The sequence below is a fragment of the Charadrius vociferus genome, unplaced genomic scaffold, assembly GCF_000708025.1.
Source record: "Charadrius vociferus isolate BGI_N301 unplaced genomic scaffold, ASM70802v2 scaffold373, whole genome shotgun sequence".
Classification (NCBI taxonomy): Eukaryota; Metazoa; Chordata; class Aves; order Charadriiformes; family Charadriidae; genus Charadrius; species Charadrius vociferus.
The window spans coordinates 573,307-574,740 of record NW_009647681.1 but is presented as its reverse complement, the minus strand read 5'-3'; positions in this window follow the sequence as shown (position 1 = coordinate 574,740).

Genomic DNA, 1,434 nt, shown 5'->3' with positions numbered 1-1,434 from the left:
TCCTGCCCCGAGTGCAGGACTGAGGGTGGCTGTGCCGTGGGGCATGAGGGTGCAAGACCTTCTCCAGCCAGCCCTGCGCCCTGCTGGCAGCTGAGGCTGAGCAGCCGCGGGCTCTGCTCCTCCTGAGGCCCAGCACAGTGAATGGTGCGGGGAGCGAGCAAGGTGTCTGCCGGGCTGCGCTCCCGGCACCTGCACGGTGCTTGGTGTGTGTGGACGTGGCCCAGACAGCGCTTGCCTGGCCACGCTGTGGGCTGGGGCTGCGTGCATGGGGGGCGCGGGAGCCTGGAGCCGCCGGGGAGCAAGGCAGGGGCTGTGGACACGGGTTCCCTGGGGGGCTCTGGGCACAGGGAGTGGGGGCGACAGGCGGCACTGCTCCGAAGCGGCACGAGGGTCGACTCCAGGTGTGGGGCACGGCCACCTGGGAGGGTCTTTCCTGGAGCTGCCCGTCCCCAAACTCTTGTCCTGACGCACCTCGGCTGTTGGTGGGGAAGGATGGGGCTGACGCAACCCAGGATGTGCACGCGGCGCAGTGAAAACAGGATGTGGTGTGCTGAGACGGGCAGGAAGTTTCTGGGGGCCCCGTGGGCCCCCCAGCCATGGGGCACGGTGGGAGTGGGCAGCAGCACCCCACAACAGAGCCCAGTGGGGCGGCGGCCGCTGGCAGCACCCTGGGCTCGTCACCACAGTCTGCCTAAACCAGTGCCTTTGCCCCTCCGGTGTGTCTGGTGCAGGCACAGCGTGGGCTGGTGGGAGGGCCGGCAAGCGCTGCAGCACAGCTGTGGGCCGAAGGACCACCGTGAGGCTCCTGAAGCCCTTCCTCCCCTTGCTCCATAGCCAGCGTTCCGGGTGCTGCTTCTCCATCTCGCACTGCCGAGCAGGATTTAGCTGAGTCAAGGCGGCCGAGGCTCATGCGGCCTCTCCAGGCAGCTGGCAGTGGGATGGGGACGTGCCGGGGGTTCGCTCCCGCTGCAGGGCACAGGCCCTGGGCTCTGCTGCACAGTGCTCCCATACAGAGCGGTGGGGTCCGTGCAGGGACCCCGAAACAAGGGGGCAAGACAGTGGGGAACAACCTCCCATGGGGACCAGCACCGCTCCTGGTCCCAGTTCTGGTCCCGTCCGGCCGTGTGAGCTGCCACGGAGTCTGCAGAGGGCAGCAGGCACCGGCAGGCCCCACAGCCCTCCGGGTCCTGCCCAGGGCTCGGTCCTTACAGCCTGGACAGGACCTGGCCCTGCGGCGGGGGATCTGGCAGAACCGGACAGGGAGCTGTGGGGCCAGGCTGGGGGTCTGCTGGGGTGGGGGGACCCCAGCATTGCCACAGCAAGGTCAAGATGTGCCGGGTTGAATGTCCTGGCAGCCCCCAAGGAGGGAAGGGCCGGGCCAGCCCCTGGTGCCTGCCTGGCCGGGACCCCCCCACATCATCTCACACCACCCCC